This window comes from Thalassophryne amazonica, chromosome 2 (genome assembly GCF_902500255.1).
Source record: "Thalassophryne amazonica chromosome 2, fThaAma1.1, whole genome shotgun sequence".
NCBI classification, from domain to species: domain Eukaryota; kingdom Metazoa; phylum Chordata; class Actinopteri; order Batrachoidiformes; family Batrachoididae; genus Thalassophryne; species Thalassophryne amazonica.
In genome coordinates, this window is record NC_047104.1 from 150910666 (window position 1) to 150934284 (window position 23619).

Genomic DNA, 23619 nt, shown 5'->3' on the forward strand with positions numbered 1-23619 from the left:
GGGTAGAAAGTTCTCCAGATTCTCTGAATCTTCTGATTATATTATGGACTGTAGATGATGGAATCTCTAAATTCCTTGCAATTGAACATTGAGAAACATTGTTCTTAAACTGTTGGACTATTTTTCACGCAGTTATTCACAAAGTGGTGATCCTCATCCCATCTTTGCTTGTGAATGGCTGAGCTTTTGGGGATGCTCTTTTTATGCCCAATCATGACACTCACAATTAGTGTCTTCAGTTCCCAAACGCTTGAGTGTTTAGAAGGAAAGGTGATGTGGTAAACATACCACTGTCCCAGGTTTTTTGAAACTTGTTGCAGGCATCCATTTCAAAATGAGCAAATACAAAAAAACAATAACGTTTATCACTTTGAACATTAAATATCTTGTCTTTGTGGTGTATTCAATTGAATATAGGTTGAAGAGGATTTGCAAATTATTGTATTCTGTTTTTATTACATTTTACAGAACATTCAAACTTCATTGGAATTGGGGTTGTATGAATCCCCCATTTAAAGTCTAATAAATTAAATTATAGTGGTGCCAAAGAAAAATCTTTTTATGCCTTAAATATTAAAAAGCTTAGTGGCCCAATACCTTTAACCTGACAATTTTGGACCTTTTACCTGTTATGTTTAAAGCCTGTGTACTGAGCGGCTGCCTGCTTACTTGGATTACTTCTGAGTCCTCATAGACACTGTTGCTCATTGGACTACTTACCTTTTGTAACCTCACCTCTGTCTGCTATTTGATGATGCCGATTAAACACAGTTTTACCCACATACTTGTGTGGTTGCTTCCTAAGGGGGCTCCAATCATGTATGTTATTTTCCGCTAATACATACATGATTATTACATTTACTTTAACTCCTATTTCATTGCAGACAATCATTCATTCATTGTTCAAACCCACTTATTGCCGTTAAGGCTCACAGGGATGGAGCCTATCCCAGTGGTCATTGGGCGAGAGGCGGGGCACCTGTCTATCACAGGGACGATGTTATATGGCTGGGGGGGCCTGGCTGCCTTTTTGTTTCTGTCCTTTGCTTCTCCTTCCAGGTGGTTTGCATTTGGAACTGAGTGGCTGTGTTGCTGAGTTTATCAGGACCTCACCCTGATCACCTGAGGCTGATCACCTGCGGCTCATCAGGACTCACAGCTGTGGTGCATCTGCATGGATTGGAACATGGTGGCATTTAAGACTGGAGTGCACAGTGTGTATTTGCCAGAGACTCGACCTTGTGACCAGACGGGTGAGATCGTCGTCTCGGGAGCCATCTCATCATCAATGGATGCAGAGAACGTCCAGGTTTGATGCACGGTCTGTGAAAGAGGAGGGGGTGAGGTCTCACGCTAGTCAGCACACTTCCTGAGGTACGTTAGATTTTGTGACTAACATTTATACAGTCAGTAAATGTGGTGTCCCTCACACCTTTATTATATTGAGCTGTATGTTAGTCATGTATCGACTTCCACTGCAGTGGAGTTTTGTGAACTGGATGTTCCATGCCTGCAGGTTGGGAAGTTGATTAGCAATCAAGCCAGGAAGTGTTTGCTGTTTGTACACCTTTAAGTGTTCTCTCTGTGTAGAGTGTGGACTCACATAATGGTTCCTTCTTTCACAGACTCGGTTTGTTGCGGCCACCTGGGGGGTGTCGGCGGGGTCCCAGAGTCCGAACAGCTTCTGGCTCCGGACCGTTAGCGCTGCTGGGAGCGCACCACGCCAGACCGCACTTTGTTTTATGTATCACTGTTATGTATTAAATTCAGTTAGCCTTTGTACCGTGCTCTGCTTATTTCATACTGGGTCTTTCAAACGCTGGTCGGTTCTCCGAGCTGCGTCCGAAACATAACAGACGATGCATATAGACAAACTTATTCACACTCTCCGTCACACCATTGGTCATTTTAGAGTCACCTGTTCACCATGTTAAATACTTCATTACAAACCCTCAATTGTCACAGTCTCAACTTTTTCTGGAATGTGTTTCACGCATGAAATGCAGGAATGAATGTCAAATGCCAATCAGACAAAGAACAAAGGGGCTTCAAATAGGAAAAAAGATTCTGTTTTTTCTCTTGTGCTGAGAAGGTGATGCCTTTCATCATCAGGACAAATCAAATATAAATTTCTCCAGAGTAAACATTTCTATGACAGTGTCCTTTCATAATTCAAAATCAAATTTTGTACAGGTATCTAATTGTCACGACAGAGAATATTCAGGCTTTGGGCTCTTAAATAGAAAGTTGTGTTTTATGTGTTTGCTCACAGCTACAGAGCAACATTCTGTAAATTTTAGCCAGACTAAAATTGCTGAAGGCATTAACTGCCCACCACAGTAGGAGATGCAGCAAATCATTTTTGCATGAAGTTAAGGTTTTAGAGAAAGGTTTTCAGTTCAGATTTTTTGGCAGCAAGAAATCTACAGTTTAACTTGGGGCATCTTCAAAAAAATGTCTATGGTATTCAAAGAAGTGTAAAATTTGTAGGTAGTGCACGGTGGAGTCAAGTTTTGTGTTGTGGATACAGTAGATACTTAAACCCCATCCATCACTGTATTGTTGGGTGCAATGACATTCTGTATGCTGTGAAGGGAGTAAAGTGGGCTGCTGTTGTCTGTGATTCATTTGTTGTTGTTTTTCATTGGGATCCTGCAGATGGGTGGAGGAGTGCATGCTTTGTTTGAATGTCAGCAGCTGAGATAGAAAGAGACTGCTGTGCCCAGTGGGCTATGTACAGCATGCGCCCGTGATTATGATTGAACGTCCACTGCGAGGTCCTGTTTATGAATGTTATAAGCACATTTTATTCTGAAAGTCACACTGTCTCAAGGAGTACTTAAATGCTAAAGTTTCAGTCGAATCCATATGGAGGGGAAGACTAGGGTTAGCCCCTAACCCCTTAAAAACAGAGTGGCCTGCAGGCTGGCATGGTGCCCTGTAATGACCCTGTTCCACAGAGTGCAGCTGCTTCCCGTTTCATCCCAAATAGCAAATCTGGGTGCATTATGAAGCATCACACTTCTTGATCCGTCTTTTGTCAATTTTGAACAAACTTGGTATACGCAGTAGTTACGGCCATTGTGAAATTTTTTTGAACAGCTCAAAAATTTCACCCTGATTTACCAAATTGGTGTCATTGCATGGTCACTTCCAGCTTTAGTCATGTTCAAACATCTTTAAACGGGGTAGTCCTACTGACTACAGCTTGAAACCTGTTTGATTTTGTTCCACCTGGGTAAAAATTAGAAGCAAAGGCATCGTTTGTTGCAGTTGTGGCTGAGAACACAGCCAGGCACAGGGTCACTTTATTTTTCGAGCAGGTTGCCAGGAAGCCAACCAGTTGCCAGGTCTGCACTTTATTGTGGTGCCTGAGTGCGACCACTAGAGGTCGGTCACACTATATAAAGAGTCTGCCGTGCAGACGGGCTGAAACGGGACAGAGGAAGCAAGCAGTGGGTAACACCCTTAAGTTGTTCTCAGAAGCTGTAACAAAGTTGCTAGTTTCAGTGCAAACCTTCATCGTCCACCAGGACTGAATGCAGCAGTAATACATATACACATGGACAACAATCACATTTAATGATACTGTGTTTACAAGTAAAATGCAAAGGGCCTTCTTGTTCTTGTTCTAAAGTCAGGTTTAATGGTGGATTGGTAAACCAAGTGGTGGATTTCCACCACAATTCAGGCAATTGAAAACAGCAGCAATCAGATTCTTCCTCCTCCTCCTTCGACCTACACAATACTCATCCAACAGATTCTTGACCAAACCACGGCCCATATCCAAAATGCCCAGATGCTTCTCAGCACGTCACAATTACAATTCTCTCACTTCAGTTAGTTGTGTTGGGAAAGTGTAGGTACACGGACCCACAACAGGGGGCGCAAATGAACGGACAATGGAGTAGGTCAAATAACAACACTTTACTGTTGTGAATGTGCACAACAAATACAACAGATTACAACAATGGTCAAAAGTCAATTCACAAAGATGTCGTGTGGGCAGGCTCGAAGATAGGAGACGTCTGTCCAAAGCAGAACCGGAACCACACGATTTCCTCCGCCACCAGACCCCGGGAATACTGGAGCCGCCAAGTCCCGAACTCCCAGGTGGCCACTGCCTCCGCGTGTCGGACCTGGTACTGCTGGCGAGGAACAACAAACAATTAAATGTGGGCGCGTTTGCACCCAGCAATCCACACGACAGGAAAACTACCTCCACCTCTCGTTGGAAAAGGAGTCCACACTAACAATGCACTAGTCACAAGAAACACTGTCAAAACAGTCAGCTGAGGTACGTTACCTTCCAGGTAGAACGATATCTCGGCAAAGAGGTGGAGATGACGTCTTGCTGATATACCGATGCTGATCCGATGAGTGGTGACAGCTGTCATGAGTGTCAGCTGTCACCCCGGCTACTCCTGTGAGGCGGCAGCGCCCTCTGGTGCCTGGAGCCCGCACTCCAGGCAGGGTGCCCTCTGGTGGTGGTGGGCCAGCAGTACCTCCTCTTCAGCGGCTCACACAACAGGACCCCCCCCCTCAACGGGCACCTCCTGCAGCTGGACTGAGTACCTTGATGATCTTAAACGGACCGATATACCGGTCCTGCAGTTTAGGGGAGTCCACTTGTAGGGGAATGTCCTTAGTAGACAACCACACTGCCTGCCCTGGCCGGTACGTAGGAGCCGGGGTCCGCCGACGGTCTGCATGGGCCTTCGTCCTCATCCGGGCCCTTAGCAAGGCAGAACGGGCGGCACGCCACACCCGACGGCACTTCCGTAGGTGGGCCTGGACCGAGGGCACACCGACCTCCCTCAACCACCGGAAACAAAGGAGGTTGGTACCCAGACACACCTCGAAAGGGAGAGGCCGGTGGTTGACGACACCTGGCTGTTATGGGCATACTCGATCCAGGCCAGATATGTACTCCAGGCCGCCGGGTGGCGGCTGTCACGCAACGTAGGCCTGCTCCACCTCCTGGTTGGCCCGTTCTGCTTGCCCGTTGGTCTGGGGATGATACCTGGATGAGAGACTCACCGTGGCCCCAGTTCCGGCAGAAGCTCCTCCAGACTTGCGAGGAGAACTGGGGACCACGATCGGAGACGATGTCTGTTGGGATCCCATGCAGCCGGACGACGTGGTGGACCAGGAGGTCCGCTGTCTCCTGGGCCGTGGAGCTTCGGGAGGGCCACGAAGGGGCCGCCTTGGAGAATCGGTCCACTATCGTGAGGATGGTGGTGTTGCCCTGGGACGGTGGGAGGCCCGTGACAAAATCCAGGCCGATGTGGGACCAGGGGCGATGGGGCACGGGCAGCGGCTGGAGCAGTCCCGAAGCCCTGCGATGGTCAGCTTTGCCCCTGGCGCAGGTGGTGCAGGCCTGGATATAATCCCGGACGTCGGCCTCGGGACGCCCACCAGAAGCGCTGCCGGACAACTGCCACGGTTCTTCGCACCCCTGGATGACAGGAGAGCTTAGAGCCGTGACAGAAGTCCAGGACTGCAGCCCTAGCTTCTGGTGGGACGTAGAGTCTGTTCTTCGGCCCAGTTCAGGGGTCCAGGCTTCGTGCCAGGGCCTCCCGGACGGTTCTCTCTACGTCCCAGGTGAGGGTGGCCACGATAGCGGACTCCGGGATGATGGGTTCCGGTGGATCCGACAACTCCGCTTTGACTTCATCTTCATGTACCCGGGACAAGGCATCCGATCTCTGGTTTTTGGTCCCGGGACGGTAGGTGATCCGGAAGTCAAAACGGCCAAAGAACAGTGACCAGCGGGCTTGCCTGGGGTTCAGCCGCTTGGCGGTCCTGATATACTCCAGGTTCCGGTGGTCAGTGAAAACCGTGAATGGCACGGACGTTACCTCCAACAGATGTCTCCACTCTTCAAGAGCCTCTTTCACCGCAAGGAGTTCTCGATTGCCGACGTCATAGTTCCGTTCGGCCGGGGTCAACCTGCGGGAAAAATAGGCACACGGGTGAAGGACCTTATCGGTCTTCCCGCTCTGGGAAAGCACAGCTCCTATCCCTGAGTCCGAGGCATCCACTTCAACCACTAACTGGCGACTAGGATCGGGCTGCACCAGAACGGGTGCAGAGAGAAGCGCCGTTTCAACTCCTTGAACGCGGCATCGCAACGATCCGACCAGGTGAAGGGGACTTTTGGTGAGGTCAGGGCTGTCAGGGGACTAACTACCTGACTGTAGCCCTTAATGAACCTCCTGTAAAAATGAGCAAAGCCGAGGAACTGTTGCAGCTTCCTACGGCTGGTGGGTTGGGGCCAGTCTCTCACCGCCGCGACCTTGGCCGGATCAGGAGCGACGGAGTTAGGGGAGATGATAAACCCCAGGAAGGACAAAGAAGTGCGGTGAAATTCGCACTTCTCGCCCTTCACAAACAGCCGGTTCTCTCTAACCGCTGCAGGACCTGATGTACATGCCGGACATGGGTCTCAGGATCCGGAGAAAGATGAGTATGTCGTCCAGATATACGAAGACGAATCGGTGCAGGAAATCCCGCAAGACATCATTAACCAATTGGAACGTCGGGGGCGTTTGTAAGACCGAACGGCATGACCAGGTACTCAAAGTGACCTAACGGGGTGTTAAATGCCATCTTCCACTCGTCTCCCTTCCGGATCCGAACCAGGTGATACGCACTAAGATCGAGCTTGGTGAACATTTGGGCTACATGCAGGGCGTGAAACTGAATCCAACAAGGGCAATGGGTATCGGTTACGAACCGTAATTTCGTTCAGCCCCTGTAATCAATGCATGGACGTAGTCCGCCATCCTTTTTTCCCACAAAAAGAAACCTGCACCCATCGGGGAAGGAATTCCGGATCAACCCGGCACTAGAGTCCCGGATAGGTCTCCATTGATTCGCGCTCAGGTCGTGAGAGGTTGTACAACCTGCTGGACGGGAACTCAACGCCTGGAACCAAATCAATGGCACAATCGTACGGACGGTGGGGGGGAAGGGTGAGCGCCAGATCCTTACTGAACACATCCACAAGGTCATGGTACTCCACCGGCACCGTCCCTAGATTGGGCGGGACTCTGACTCCTCCTTAGCCGGGAACCGGGAGGAACGAGGAACCTAAACATACCGATGGCAGGTCTCGCTCCACTGAACCACTACCCGGACGGCCAATCGATCCGGGGATTGTGTTTTAACATCCAGGGGAACCCTAAAATCACACGGGAGGTAGCAGGAGTCACAAAAAACTCGATCTCCTCCCGGTGATTTCCTGACACCACCAGAGTTACTGGTGGTGTCTTATGTGTGATTGGAGGGAGTAGGGAGCCATCTAGTGCCCGCACCTGCACAGGTGAGGTAAGCACCACCAGAGGGAGCCCTATCCCTGGCCCATCTGCTGTCTAACAGATTCCCTTCAGAGCCCGTGTCCACCAGTGCTGGGGCCTTCAGGGTTAAATCCTCATAAAGGATTGTAACTGGGAGTCGTGTGGCAATGTGGGTGTGTCCCACGTGAATGTCTCGGCCCACCCCTAGCCCAGTTTCTAGGGCGGGCGTTGGTGTTGTAACCGCTCGGGGCAGTCTCTTACCTGATGCTCTATCGAGCCACAAACAAAACACTGTCTATCTGGTGCTCTAAATGTGGCCCTGCTCGGTCCATAGCTTCGTCAGCAGGGGGAGCTGTAACCACACGGAGCGTAGGGGGTGGAGCGTGGGGGGGGCGGGACGCGGTCGGAACCGGAAGGGAGAGGGACGGCGCGTGCCCGGCCACGCCCTTCGTCTCGTTCCCGACGGCGTTCTTCTAACCGATTGTCTAATCGTATAACGAGATCAATAAGCCCGTCTAAATCCCGCAGTTCGTCCTTAGCCACCAGGAGCTCCTTCAGGACCAACGACAGTCCGTTTACGAAGGCGGCGCGGAGGGCAGTGTTATTCCAGCCGGACCTCGCAGCCGCGATGCGGAAGTCGACTGCATAAGCAGCTGCGCTCCGGCGCCCTGTCTCATTGACAGCAGCACGGCTGAAGCGGTCTCTCCTCTATTTGGGTGATGGAACACTGTTCTGAACTCCCTCACAAACCCATCATATGTCAGAAGGAGCCGTGAATTTTGCTCCCAGAGCGCTGTAGCCCAAGCGCGTGCCTTGCCGCGAAGCAGATTAATTACATAAGATCTTACTAGCATCAGCGTACATGACGGGACGTTGTGCGAACACGAGCGAACACTGCATAAGAAAGTCCGCGCATGTCTCCACACAACCCCCGTACGGCTCTGGGGGGCTTATGTATGCTTCAGGGGAAGGTGGGAGGGGTCGTTGAACGACCTGTGGAACGTCACTGTTACGCACAGGGTCGACAGGAGGGAGAGCCGCAGCAGCGCCCTGAGGGCGCGCTTCCACCTGCGCGGCGAGAGCCCCACCCTGCGTAAAGGAGGACGTTCTGCTCGGTCATTAAATCCAACCGAGCCGTGAAAGCGGTGAGGATCCGCTGCAACTCACCGATCATTCCTCCGGACGCCTGTGCGCCCTGTTCTTCCATTGGCCGTTCAACAGCCGGTTGACGCCCCTCGGGATCCATGACGTTGGCCGAGATATCCTGTTGGGAAAGTGTAGGTACACAGACCCACAACAGGGGGCGCAAATGAACGGACAATGGAGTAGGTCAAATAACAACACTTTACTGTTGTGAATGTGCAAAAATACAACAGATTACAACAATGGTCAAAAGTCAATTCACAAAGATGTCGTGTGGGCAGGCTCGAAGATAGGAGACGTCTGTCCAAAGCAGAACCGGAACCACACGATTTCCTCCGCCACCAGACCCGGGAATACTGGAGCCGCCAAGTCCCGAACTCCCAGGTGGCCACTGCCTCCGCGTGTCGGACCTGGTACTGCTGGCGAGGAACAAAAAACAATTAAATGTGGGCGCGTTTGCACCCAGCAATCCACACGGCAGGAAAACTACCTCCACCTCTCGTTGGAAAAGGAGTCCACACTAATGCACTAGTCACAGAAATACTGTCAAAACAGTCAGCTGAGGTACGTTACCTTCCAGGTAGAACGATATCTCGGCAAGAGGTGGAGATGACGTCTTGCTGATATACCGATGCTGATCCGATGAGTGGTGACAGCTGTCATGAGTGTCAGCTGTCACCCCGGCTTCTCCTGTGAGGCGGCAGCGCCCTCTGGTGCCTGGAGCCCGCACTCCAGGCAGGGTGCCCTCTGGTGGTGGTGGGCCAGCAGTACCTCCTCTTCAGCGGCCCACACAACAGGTTGTCTAGTTTGAACAATTACTATATTTCCAGAGTTGCATGAGAGAATGTAAGTCTCAACTGTCAAAAACTGTCTCTTGAAGAGGAAAAACCAAACATATATGTCACACCAGATTTTAAGTCACACAGACAGGAACTCAGCAGCATGGACACACCACAGCATGTGCTGTTACTTCACTCCAAAACTAACCAAAATGGACAAATAAATGTGCACTGGACATGCTGGATGCTATTTTATGCTTTTTGGACAAATAAGTCTTCAGGTGGACATGGATGGAGAAGTGGCTTTATGCAGGAAGATGTCAGCAAGATGTACAACATATATGATGCAGATGAACACAGACTGCTGGTCCACAGCTCGGGAAAACACAGCAATAAAAAACTGAATCCATTTGATTCTAATCAGGTTTTAATTTGGGTTTTTGTGTACTGTTGCAGTGTACTTTAAATAGTGGAATTTATTTTATTTGGTGCATTGATTCCTGGAAATTTCCTGTATAAATAGTTGTTGTTGTTGTAATTATTATCCATCCATCCAATTTTTATACTCACTTACTCCAATAAAGGGTCACGGTCGGTGGCTCGAGCCTATCCCAGCAGTCATAGGGCATGAGGCGGTAAACCCTGGACAGTACACCAGTCTGTCACAGGGCCGGTATTATTGTTGCTATTATTTTGTTACTATGATTAATCATATAAAAATAACAAAATGTCAGTTCATATGGGCATTTGCCAATGTTCACTGCAGGAAAGCAGTGCACCAGACCCTCTACAGACTCCCTGCAGGTGGTGAGCCCACTAGGAGATGACACCATTTTGTTTCTTGGGCTGAGCCTAACTGAGTCCCATGGTGGTAGATCTGGCCACCAGGCACTTGCCTGTGAGCTCCAACCCCCAGGCCTGGCGCCAGGAGTTGGCCCTGGTCTCCCTAATTTGGTCAAGGTGACCTTACCCCTAACTGTGTCAATTATAAAGGTCCATAAAGATTCTCTGTCTCCTCACCTGGGACATGGCCCTACCAGGAGCAAATGCACCAGACATCACAGCTCCCAGGATCACTGGAGCACACAAACCCCTCCACCATGATAAAATGGTGATCCAGAGCAGAAACTTCTCCCAGATCCGATTTGTTTCTTCTAGCTTGGATTATTGCAGTGTCTTATTCACTGGTTTACCACAGTCCAGCATTAGTGGTCTCCAATTGTTTCAAAATGCTGCAGCCAGAATTTTGGCAAGAAGAAGAAAGTTACACCCATTTTGGCCTCCTTTCATTGGCTTCTTGTCTCTGTGAGGTCAGATTTTAATGTTTATGAAATCATTCATGTATTAGTTCCTCCTGACCTAATTACACCCTACATACCAGCCTGTGCTCTGTGTTCTCAGGGCGCAGGACTACTTTGTGTCTGTGAGGTTAAAAAAAACTTGGCAGGCCACAGAGCCTTCTCGTCATGCGCCTGCCTTGTGGAATGATCTCCCTGCAGAGATAAAACACTCTTTCAAGTCCAGACAAAAGGTGCATCTATTCTCCCTCTCATATGGCTAGCATAACAGTGTCACATGGAATTGTGCTTCCTATTCCTTTAATTCAATAAGTAACAGCACAGATTTCGGCCTCACTACATCTAAATCTGGGTGTTAGTGAAGCATGGGCTGACCACCTTAGTAATCTGCCTGATTCGCTGTTAATTTACTGCTGGTGAATTAATGCCTTAGGTGCAGTCAGCTACAAAACTTCCAGAAGGCACATCTGAGATGCAAGCCTAGACTTTATCTGTTTTGATAAAGAATATCCTTCTCCATTCTACTCCACTATGAAGCTAAGAGTGGTGATGCAAAATGCAGAATTTGCACTGTGCACAATTTCTCCAGTCACAGTCACATAAGCCTGTAACTTCTTCTGGGTTGGGGTGTTTGGTGGCTTTCCTCATTCTCCTTCTTGCACAGTCACTCACTTTTTGAGAACCGTCTACTGCATGCAGATTTACCAAATAGCATCATACTGTTTGTATTTCTTTGTAATTGATGTAAATAATGTCCAAGACATATTCAGTGGCAGCTTTACCATCAGAGAGCCTCGTCCAGACTACCACAAAAGACTCCAAACTGTCACTGATGTTAAAGGTGGCAATACACAGTATTAAGAACAGGGGGATGTAAACTTTTGATCAGGGTCATTTGGGTAGTTTCTGTTGTCATTATGATTTAAAAAGAGCAAACACAGTTAGTTGGTAATAAATGGCGTCACCCAACCACTAATCATGAGTGGAAAATATGTTCTTGTGCTACCAGATTGTTTGATTAAACAACAGAAACAACATTAGAATTTTATATGCATAAAATAAAATACTGTTCTCCTGCATTTAAACAAAAGCTATTTTTCTTCACTTAGAGTTAACTGCTGGTTGTCAAGGCTCAAAGTTTATTGACACGTCTTATCATGGAAGACTTCTTTTTCCTGTTCTGGAGAGTTTCTGGCCTTGGCATGAGGCCATAAAAGGTGGATTCTCGTGGCCTGGGGAAGTTCAGATTCTGACGTGAAGCAATTATAATGCCATGTAATTCACAGTGACCAAAACTTTACTGATAAACAAGCAAGGGCTCCTTTGAAAAACTCTGAGTTATAGTTCTGTTGTGATGTGGGGCCAGAGCAGCCTCACGTAAGTGTCTCCAAAGCTTATTTCCAGATGGAACCAGGAGCTTCCCAGTTAGGAGTGAAAACACGTCTCTGACCTCAGTTTAAAACCTCAGGTTTTTGTTGAGAAAACATTAATGCATTTAATTACGGCGAATCGAGGCCATGCGCTACACTCTAATTCAGACAACAAAATTCGTCAGGTTCTGTGCAACGCATCCTATGGGCTGACTTGCATCTCTTTCCATACAAAATTCAGTCTCAGAGTGAGCTGACTCCCCAACAAATGGCAACGAGACTTGAATTTTCTAGGTGGTTTTCCAGAAAACTGAAGACGAATGATTTGTTTCTCCAGAAACTTCAGAGAAGGACATTACATTGATCATGTGGTGTAAAAGATAAATGGTTAAAACATCAAAAAGGAAAGACTGAACTAAAACTGTGCATTGGGGAGAAAAATTGCATGCTTCAGCCACATGGCCATGCAAAATGTCTGATAATGATTGGTTTTTCTGTGCCGTCAAAATACTTTTGGGTACATTTTTTTGAGACACCCTATAGAGCTGATATAAATCTGTATTGAAAAGCTCTATTAGAGGCTCTCACTCTGGGTCAACATTGAACAATAGCTGCAGTATCCAACATTGCAGCTAATGGAAACCTCAGTCATTAATGCACAGCATTTCTACCTTTTGTCCAGTGTGAAACATACTCGTAAGTCAGCAGGGATATTATGGGGATGGTTTGGGCAAAAAATGGTTTCATTAGTAACAGGGACTGCAGGCACACAACCGGACGTCAGGCTTTTCACACGTTTCCACCTGACCATATTGTGAAATCTATCATCTGCCAGTGAAGAAAAGCTGGTGCAAATAGGTGCACTAGTCAACTCAACACTGAACTCATCTTCACTGCCTATGACATGGACCTCCAATGAATAAGCTGCTCTAATTTACAGACACGAGTTATGAACAGCCAATCGGTCTGCCAACATCGGCCAGCACAACAAACCTTTGTGCAAACCAAATAATCATGGCTTTGTCGGCTGCCACCGTGACCCGGACCTGGATAAGTGGCAGAAAATGGATAAATCAGTGAATGAAGCTGTGACTGCTAACACAATTGACAAAAGCTGTTTCTCCACTGAGGCTTGTATGTTCTCCAGTGTTGTCTTGGTGGCTTCCTCACTTGCAAGCTTACTCTGTTTTTGAGGACAACCTGCCCTAGATAGCTTTACTACACTGTTTATATTTGTAAAGCCTTTTTTGTGTTTGTCAGTGACTTAACAAAACATTTCATGAACCTGTGGTTGCATTTCAACCAAATGTTAGGTTATGTTCCAGGATGATCCAATTAAATTTCGAAGTTTGGTGGCTAAAGTTGACGGGCACAGTGCAAGAGCAAAAGCATGGCCGATTGTGGAGCAGGTAGTTTGAGCAGTTAAGGAATTAGACAACCAATTATTTAGACCCATGTTAAATTATCGCTGACACTGCCAGCACATTTCTCAGTCCAGCCAGCTGTAAATGAGTACCAGCCATGGCTCGGAAAGTATTCTGAGTTGTGACATCTTGTCCAGGGAGGGTCAGAGATTCTCATCCACTGTGCACTATGAAATCCAGAGGTGAGTACTGGCCTCATAACGTACATAGGATTTACACTGTCAAATACTGTAAGTACTAGATTGACGTCTTTCAAATGCTTGTACCTCCTGATTCTGAAATGACTGACCCATAATTGCTATTAGACTTGAAGAGGAAGTCATACATTGGCTTTTAAAATGTGCCATAAATTTTAAACCTTGATTGAAAAAGATCATGATATTCAAGGTTATTCAAGCATTTATCATGTATAGTGGCTAAACAGTACCAGATAGGTGCATGGTTACTATTCAACATGGATAGGAATTCATACATGTGCTTATAATGCGCAACTTCAAGTGTGACCTTGAGAGACCTTGAACAAATATAAGGTGAAACCCAGGTTGCTGTAATGAAAAAGAAAAGATTTTCCACACTGATTTATGATCCCTGTCTAGACAGGCATTCTAAGCTCACTGTAAATATCACCCAGATGAATCAGAGTACACAAGTTGGTGGTAAACACTGAGAAAGTGGGCTGTGATGGCTCTGAGGCTAAACAAAGAGGTATTGTTGAGAGACATTCGTATGAGCAGGTGACACATTATGTTTGGTGTCTTGAATGTCTGCCCCATTACTGAACAATTGAGCATGTCTTTGACAGATGATTCTGCTGTACTGTCCTGTTGGGCCGGCCAATTTGAACATTTACCCTGATTGTTTTGCCTGCATGATGGATATCTCCAGTGCCAGGGCATTTGTACCTGACCTGTCAGTCAGCTGGGAATGTTCAAACCTCTGTGATATTCCAAAGATGATAAAACAGCTGAATGCAGGTAATTGTGCAGAGAACTGGGTGGGTGGAGAAGGTGCCGTCCTGACATTGTAATTGGCATTGGCTCAGTGCCTAGCACCCTTGACTCACAGCATGAAGGTCTTTGTATGATTCCACCCATGCTCAGTGCCTTTCTGTGTGTTGTTTGTATGCTCTCCACTTGGCTCACACAAATCTATTATACAGTGGCTTGCAAAAGTATTCAGCCCTTTGGTATTTCACTCAATTTGTTTATGGCATTTTAAATACAAAAAGTAAACCAGTGTTCTCGATATAAAAATTTCTAAAATTATCTTCCTTAATCTCAAACTAAGGCGTTATGTGTAGTAAGGTGAATGCATGCAGACCGCATTCCAAAGGACCTCCTCTACGGCCAACTGGCAGAAGGCTCTCGGGGGGTTGGGCGCCCAAGACTGCCCTTTAAGGATGTCTGCAAGAGTGATATGCAGAACTGTGGTATTGACATCAAGACGTGGGAAAGCCTAGCAGAGGAACACTCTGCTTGGCGCATTACTGTGAGGCAGGGCGTGAAAATTTCAGAGGAAGCGCGGAACACAACTGCCGCCCAACAGAGAGCCAGGCGAAAGGAGCAGCAGCAATCCGCACAATGGTCAACATTTTTTGTCTGCACAAATGTGATACTGATTGTCACTCATGCATTGACTTGCACAGCCACTCCAGCAAATGCAGCTGACCAGATTTGATTTGCAGGACTGGAAAGTATTCAGGGAAAAGTGTAATGATGAAAAATCATCAACTTATTTTGTTAATTGGAGTTTGTGATAGTGGTTTTGATGAGAGTGTTAAACATTCTTGAAGTCTTTGAGTCTGATCTGCTTGAGGTTTCTAACTCAAATAATCAGAGGAGTATTTCCTTACCACTGGCGCTGTGTGCTTGCTCTATTTCAATTTCAATTTATTTTTTATATAGCGCCAAATCACAACCGAGTTGCCTCAAAGCGCTTCACACAGATAAGGTCTAACCTTACCAACCCCAGCAACAGTGGTAAGGAAAAATCCCTCTGAGGAAGAAACCTCAAGCAGACCAGACTCAAAGGGTGACCCTCTGCTTGGGCCATGCTACAAACATAAATTACAGAACAATTCACGGACAAACATACAAGAAATGCTATTGGCGCACAGGACAGGAGGATGCCAACACGAATATAACTCCCATCTCTGGATGGTGCTGCACCTTAAACAGAGAGAAAAAACATCGTTAAGTTCTGTCACGTTGTGAACGAGGTGAATTGTCTCCACACACACACCCATATTCACCAACCGAATTCAGATCGCTCCAGTTTTTCAGAAGAACTTTGGACTGCATGCGTAGTTGGGCTCTGTGCCATAGAGTGGCGCAGAGAGGAGGAGGAGGAGGACAGAGCCAGATGTGTGGCTTCATGCGGCTCTCGTCTGGCGCATTTCCCAAACATCAGGCACATGCAGCAGGTGGAACACCTGCAGGAGCGCGCTGAAGAGCACTGAAATTTGACTTTTAGCCGACTTGGTGTCAGCAATCAAACAATGTTTGCAGCGCAGGGTTTAATAGGCGCAGGCTCTTCCTCCGCCGAAACTGGAGGAGGTGCAGAGGTCTGGCTGTAATCATGTCCAAACAACTGAATTACCCCAGGTGGCCTCCAATTAAGCTGTAGAAACATCTCATGGATGATCAGTGGAAACAGGATGCACCTGACTTCAATTTTGAGCTTCATTGCAAAGGGCTGTGAATATATATACATGGGATTCTTTCCTTTTTTTCAATAAATTTGCAAAACTCTCAAACTTTTTTCACATTGTCATTATGAGGTATTTTGTGTAAAATTTTGAGTAAAAAAAGAGAATTTTATCCATTTTGGAATAAGGCTGTAACATAAAATGTGGAAAAAGTGAAGTGTGAATACTTTCCAGATGCACTGTAAAACTGCAGGTGTTGACTTTGCCATTTCCAGTAGATTTAATAACACCATTCCAAAACCCATAAATGACAGACTGACAGCTCTGATTCCACTCAAGGATAACACTCGTCTCACCCTGATCAGTGTCTATGCACTTACAATGCAGTATTCAACACTTGAAAAGTAGAGCTTCTAATTAGAGCCTCAGCGAGTGCCAAAGGAGACCAGCGTAATTGTCTTCGGTGATTTCAATGCTCACGTCATGAAGGAGTGCCAGTTATGGTCTTCAGTCATTAAAAACCATGGAACAGGTAAGATGAACTTGAACTGCTTAATGCCACTTGAATTTTGTACAAGCTTTCATCTCAATAATGGGAACGATGTTCCAGCTTAAGAACCACCTTATTAATACCTACAACATCTGTGCTGAAAACACTGGCACCAAATCGACCATGTGCTTGCCAACAGAACAGCCAGGCCATTCATCAGTGTAACAAAGATTGATCCCAGAGCAGATTGTTTACAGACCATAAACTCCTCATCACAAAATGCTGTTTTGTGATCAAGAAGAAATGAAAGACAAAACTGCCATCAAAATCTGATACCACAGTGAATGCTAAAAGGAAAGTGAAGTTGGTACTTTTCCTGGAAGAGAAGCTCCAAGATGTGAAGAATCTTGGGATGATCTGAATGAAGGCTTCAGCGAGTTGCCAGACATGTCTTTGGAAAGCAACAGAGAGCGAAGTATGGTTTTATGAACAAGCTGATGAGATTCAGAGACTTCTAAAGGATAAGGAAATAAATGGAAGCAACAAATCACTCAGGAATGAAATCAGGAACCTTAATAATGAATGGTTCCAACAGAAAGCCTTTCAAGCAGAGCAATATCAAGCAGAAAGGAATCAGAGTTCTTGATGTAATACAGTAATTTCACCAATGGGTGGCACTATTTCTTTGAACTGTAATGTAATGTTGATGCCAAATGGTAAATGGACTGCATTTATATAGCGCTTTTCCATCTGCATCAGATGCTCAAAGCACTTTACAATAATACCTCACATTCCCCAATGTCAGGATGCTGCCATGCAAGGCGCCCACTACACACGGGAGAAACTAGAGGGTTAAGGACCTTGCCCAAGGGCCCTTAGTGATTTTGCGGTCAGGCTGAGATTTGAACCGAGGATCCTCTGGTCTCAAGCCCAACGCTTAACCACTAGACCATCAACTCCCCAAGAGGAAGATAAAGAAAGGCACAGTCACATAAAAAAAAAACCCTTGCAATAGGTTATAGGCCCAGGAGAATGCTAAAAACCGTCTTTTTGTGTGTGAGATAAAAAGTGCTGTGAGATTTCACAGTGGATGACTGAACATCACTGCTTTTTGGAGATGATGTCGTCCTGTTGGCTTCATCGGCCTGTGACCTCCAACACTCACTGGATCGGTTCATAGCTGAGTGTGAAGTGGATGGGATGAGGATCAGCACCTCTAAATCTAAGGCCATGGTTCTCAGCTGGAAACCGATGGACTGCCTACTGGGTAGGGAGTCTTGACTCTGTCTCCCCATCCATACTGAAGAACTGTACAGACCAACGGTCTCTAGTGTTCACAGACATCTTCAACACCTCACTGGAGACATGCCAGGTGCCACCATGCTTCATGACATCCGCATCATCCCATTCCCAAAAAACAAAGAACTACAGGATTTAATGGCAACAGACCCATTACCCTGACCTCTGTGGTGATGAAATTCTTCAAGTGCTTTGTGCTCACACACCTCAAATCCATCTCTGACCCACTCCTGGATCCCTTGGAGTTTGCCTACAGAGCCAACAGGTCTGTAGATGATGGTGTCAACTTGTCCCTCCACTTCATCCTCCAGCATCTGAACTCCCCAGGAACCTACACCAGGATTCTGCTGGTGGACGTCACCTCTGTCTCCAATACAATCATCCCAGCCCTCCTGCAGGACAAGCTCTCTCAGCTTGGCGTGCCCAACTCCACCTGCCGGTTGATCACTAATTTCCAGTCCAACAGGAGGCAGCACGTGAAGCTGGGAGGTCATGCCCCCAACATACGGTCCATCAGTACCGGATACCCCCAAGGCTGCATTCATTCCTCTTTCCTTTTGTACACCAACAGCTGCACCTCCAGCCACCAGTCTGTAAAACGTCTGAAGTTCATGGATTATACAACCCTCATCGGACCAATCCGATTGGTGCAGAAACCACTGATCTGTACAAAACATTAACGTGTGACAGGACTGCTCATTTAGAGAGCAGTTTTCTGAAGAAAAAATCATTGGAAATGTTTTTGTTGTTATCTCAAAATTTCTGATTACTGTTAAAAAAGTTTAGAACACTTGTAATTAAATAGGTAAATAAATCAATAAATGGTTCTTTAGAAACCTTTCATCTGTAAATTAAAACCACCTGTTATTTCAGATTAGATAATTCTTGTTTAACATAAGGAACCTCAGACATTTTTTTTAGACAAATAAAATAACATGGAAACTTGTATATTTTTTGAAGTCTGGTAGATTATTTATATCTTATTTCAACCAGAAAAACAAACACTAAATAAATACAAATGTTTATTATAAATGCAAAAGGAAATAATTTAACAATGACTGCAGTGTGATTGTAAAGTAGGATTTCTGTGACATAAACCTCATGATGTTTTATATATATATATATAGTAATTTAAACTTGTAATTTTGTCAAAATATGTAATTGCCTTTAATGTTATCAGGATGCCCCTCGTGGTGCCGGGAATACATTTTGTACTATGATCAAGGTGAAATGACAGTGAAAGTGTGTGTTTAGGTGTGTTCATGGTGTTTAGGTGTATAGTTTGTTCATTGGGGGTTCGGTATGGATGGTGGGTGTGCGTGTTTGGGGGTGGATTCGTTGGGCCAATAGTGGGCTGGTCCAGAGGAAAAATGCCAGAGCCGAAATTTGTCCCCAGTCTGACCCTGCCCCTCCTGTAGAAAAGCATCATTTACTCTGACAGGATACAGTGGTCCAGCAATGAGGAGGCAGAGGTCTTGAAATGGAAAGCAGGTTTGAATTATGGTTTTGCTTTAAAAATATAATTATTCCGGATAGAATAACTACATTAATGTAACCTCTTAAAATGTACTAAGTGATATATAACACATATCTGTTAATTTAAAAATAATGCATTAATTCTGAAGATTTGAACATTGACACACAGATCCCCAAAGGGGATTAAGGGTAACTAAGCCTCCGCTCATACTGATTGGTTGATACATTCATTCTAGGTAAAAACCAACACAAGTGAATCAGTGTAACGTGTTGGTGTTTACAAATAAATGTGCTTTTGTAAAATATGTTATTTTTTTCATTTGTATAAAAAAGAAAGAAATTTTCAAGATTCCGCTAGACAGTGCCTAAGCGCATGCGTGATGACATCACAACTCTATCTGGTTAGGGAGACAAGGTTTCTTTCAATAACAAGAACTGTCAAAAAACTTTCTCGTGTATTGGAATTGTGTGGCAACAGGAATCGCCATTTGAATGCTTGAATAACGATGTCAGTCGCACAAAGAAATCAAGTAATAGTGAAAACATGTTTGGTGCGGTGTTATAACAGATCAGTCGCTCCGTGAGACATCATAACATTAAGCTTGGTTCACATGGCAAGATAATTATGCCGATATCGGACCCGATCTTCCCCTTCCGACAATCTTAAGGATGCCCTGACAATCGTGATGACGTTAAATATAATCTTATCAGATATTCCTGCCGTGTGTGGTTTGTAAAAGTGCTCTGATCTCCTCAGAAGGACGTGAGGAGCTAAATGTGACATGCAGCCAATCAGAAAGCAAGGTGTCTGACCTGGGAATATTCGTGTGTGAAATCTGTTTGTGTGTGTTTTTACCGTGTGGCTGACACCACACGCTCTACAACTAAACCTGTCAGATCTATGATTTGTTTTTATCTCCACATGTGGGGTCTCTCAGGTTTTGGAAACCTACAGATAATTTTAAAATCCTGCAGTCGACAACACTGTGATATAACCAGTCGCCAGTAGATGGCAGTGTTCTATGCATTTTGATGCCGGTTATATCACACAGCCTGAATCACAATTTCGGCTTTTAGAAAAGCAACCTGGGCTGCTTCTGGCATTTTTACATAAAACAAACTCAATAACAATGTCTATAAACCCAGAGAATATATTCACAAGAGTTTTAGGCACAATATACAAAGACTTTAATACTGTTGTCCATGTGGAGCCTGATCAGAGCCTCTCAAATGCATTTCTCCTGTCGTAAACTTTTACCCATAATGCACTGCGCACACACCATGTCCACACTAAAACCTTCAAAATTAGTGCATTACTTTAAAACTAAAACATATGTCTGATATTTTCACTTTATAAAACTTCAGACATGACGTTAATTTATATAACTTGTCCGAAATTAGTTTGGTTAAAATTCTAACCATAAGTTAAAGCTCTATGCCTATGGATGATTTGGGTGCTATTGCCAGCGTATTAGTATGGGGTAAAAAAAAAAAAAAGTTTTTTTTTTTCTTTTCTATGACCAGTTCTCCTTTGCCTGCAGAGGATAGAGTAGTTTATTCTGGAACCAGCTCTTCTGTAGAGGATAGACCTGGGCATCCACTACAAAACACTACATCTGCGAAAATGTTAGCGGTCTAAAAATTATCGGACCAAAACTTATCAGAAGATAATTGGTCTGATGATGGTTTTCAAAGTTATCTGAAAAACTAATCCGATAATGAAAACGTTATCTTCAATAATTAGTGATTAGCGAATTGTGCCCACCACTGAGTATAATCGTCTTCTTCTTTGTCTTTTGGCTGTTCCTGTTAGGGGTTGCCACAGCAGATCAATCGTTTCCATCTCACCCTGTCCTCTGTATCTACCTCTGTCTCACCAACCACCTGCATGTCCTCCCTCAGCACATCCATAAACCTCCTCTTTGGCCTCCCTCTTCTCCTCCTGCCTGGTGGCTCATCCTCAGCATCCTTCTCCCTATATACCCTGTGTCCCTCCTCTGCATATGTCCAAACCAACTCAATCTCGCCTGTTTGACTTTGTCTCCAAACCATCCCACCTGAGCTGTCCCTCTGATATGTTCATTCCTAATCTTGTCCATTCTCGTCACTTCCAAAGAGAATCTCAATATCTTAGCTCTGCCTCCTGTCTTTTTGTTAGTGCCACCGTCTCTAAACCGTACAACATAGCTGGTCTCACTACTGTCTTGTAAACTTCCCCTTCACTCTTGCTGATATTCTTCGGTCACAAATCACTCCTGCCACCTTTCTCCACCCTGCCTGCACTCTCTTCTTCACCTCTCTACCACACTCTCCATTACTTTGGACAGTTGACCCAAAAATTTAAACTCATCTACTTTCACTAATTCTACTCCTTGTAACTGCACTATTCCACTGGGCACCCTCCCATTCACACACATGTACTCAGTCTTGCTTCTACTGACTTTCATTCACCTTCTCTCCAAAGCATATCTCCATCTATCCAGACTAGACTCAACTTGCTCTCTGCTCTCACTACAGATCACGATGTCATCTGCAAACAACATAGTCCATGGGGACTCCTGTCTGAACTCATCCGTCAACCTGTCCATCACCACTGTGAACACGAAAGGACTCAGAGCTGATCCTTGGTGTAATCCCACCTCCACTTTGAATAAGTGTGTCATTCCGACTGCGCATCTCACCGCTATCACACTATTATTGTACACGTCCTGCACTACCCTAACATACTTCTCTGACACTCCAGACTTCCTCATACAATACCACAGCTCTTCTCTTGGCACCCTATGATAAGCTTTTTCTAAGTCCACAAACACACAGTGTAACTCTTTCTGGCCTTCTCTGTACTTCTCCAAAAGTATTCTCACAGATATTCACCTGTTTTCTAAGCCTAGCTTCTACTACTCTTTCCCATAACTTCATGCTGTGGCTGATCAACTTTATGCCTCTGTACTGCAGCTCTGCACATCACCCTTGTGCTTGAAAATAGGAACCAGCACACTTCGTCTCCAGTCCTCGGGCATCCTCTCACTTTCCAAGATTTTATTAAACAATCTGGTGAGAAACTCCACTGCCATCTCTCCTAGACATTTCCATGCCTCCACTGGGATGTCATCTGGACCAACTGCCTTTCCACTCTTCATCCTCTTCATAGCAGCCCTCACTTCTTCCTTACCAATCTCTTGTACTTCCTGATTTACTCTCACCACATCATCCAGCCTTTTCTCTCACTCATTTTCTTCATTCATCAGCTCTTCAAATATTCCCTCCACCTTCTCAGCACACAATCCTCACTTGTCAGCACATTACCATGTGCATCGTTTACACCTAACCTGCTGCACATCCTTTCCAGCTCGTCCCTTTGTCTGGCCATTCGGTAAAAGACCGTTTCCATCCTTCTTTACTATTGCACTTCTTGTGCGATCCCAATATAGCCTTTTCCCTTCGCTTTTGCCACTTCTCTTTTCCACCTTGTGCCACATCTCCTTGTACTTCCTGTGTACTTCCTTCATCTCTCCGACTATCCAAAACTTTTTCGCCCAACCTCTTTCCTCCTTATGCTTTCCTTCCGGCCTCTTCATTCCACCACCAAGTCTCCTTGTCTTCCTTCCACTGTCCAGATGTCCATACCCAGTACTGCCCTAGCTGTCTCCCTCACCACATCTGCAGTACTTTTCCAGTTTTCCAAAACTGCTTCCCCTCCATCCAGTGCTTCTCTCACCTGCGTGCTAAATTTCACACAACAGTCTTCCTCCATCAGCTTGCCCCATCTGATCCTTTGTTGAGTTCTCACCTCTCTTCTTCTCTTTACCTCTAAGTCATCCTACAAACAACCATCCTATGCTGTCTAATGACACTCTTTTCCTGCCACCACCTTACAGTCTCTGATTTCTTTTAGCTTGCATCTCCTATTAAGAATGTAGTCCACCTGTGTGCACCTTCCTCCGCTCTTATATGTTACCCTTTTCTTGAAGTACGTACAGTGGTTCCTCGTTTATCGCGTGCAGTTACGTTCTAAAAATAATCCGCAATAGGTGAAAATTCACGAAGTAGTCAATGTTATTTTTTTACAATTATAATAGACGTTTTAAGGCTGTAAAACCCCTCACTACACACGTTATACTCTTTTCTCAAACAGGCATTAACATTTTCTCACTTTCCAAACCTTAGTAGAAAAATAAGTCCAGTATTATAGAATGAAACCAAAGATCAAAACCTGTTTTCAGGCCCAAACATTTGTTTGAGAAATAAAACTGAACATTTTCTTATAAATAATTATGATGGCTTTTAGAACTAATGAATTAAATTTTAACGATCAACCTACGAGGTTGGACACATAACAAATTATTAATAGTGACTCACCAGTATTTCACAGATCCTCTGACCGTGCCTCTT

General features: G+C 45.4%; 1 long non-coding RNA gene across 1 annotated transcript; it reads right to left on the reverse strand.

Annotated features, from left to right (window-relative positions):
- Positions 1-502: 502 nt before the first annotated feature.
- On the reverse strand, positions 503-22356 carry LOC117503209. Its single transcript, XR_004558518.1, has 3 exons — positions 22346-22356; positions 18958-18965; positions 503-604 (listed from the first exon to the last, which is right to left on the reverse strand). It is a non-coding gene; the product is annotated as an uncharacterized LOC117503209 (long non-coding RNA).
- Between the last annotated feature and the right edge of the window lie 1263 nt (positions 22357-23619).